The following is a 449-nucleotide window of genomic DNA, read 5'->3' on the forward strand; positions in this document are numbered from 1 at the left end:
CGCCCTGGGATCTCTTTTCCCGGTGAGACTTTTGCTTCAGGGGGAGCTGGATCACTGAGGCGGCAGTAGCCTAACGGTGCAATGCCATACAGTGAAAGTACCAGTAACAGGCACCTGGGTGAGAGGGTAGAAAGGGCATAAGGCCTACCGTCAGTACGCCTGCCTGGGATTATCCCTGTAAGTGTTCTGTCTGGCCCGAGTCCAACACCAGTGATTTTTCCCCTGTGAGGACGAGGACTAAGAACAGATCCCTGGATCCCAGGTAAGTCGGACGGTCAGAACTGGGAAGGCAGCCCTGAGATGGGTACTATTAAATGTACCCTCCTCTCTTGTGTATTGGGACATTGGGCAGAGTTTGGTGGGGATCCTATGACTAAGAAGAAAGCTAAATTCTTCTGTGAGACTGCGTGGCCACGCTATCAGCTAGATGATCAAGAACATTGGCCTCC

This window comes from Alligator sinensis, unplaced genomic scaffold, assembly GCF_000455745.1.
Source record: "Alligator sinensis unplaced genomic scaffold, ASM45574v1 scaffold865_1, whole genome shotgun sequence".
Lineage (NCBI taxonomy): Eukaryota > Metazoa > Chordata > Crocodylia > Alligatoridae > Alligator > Alligator sinensis.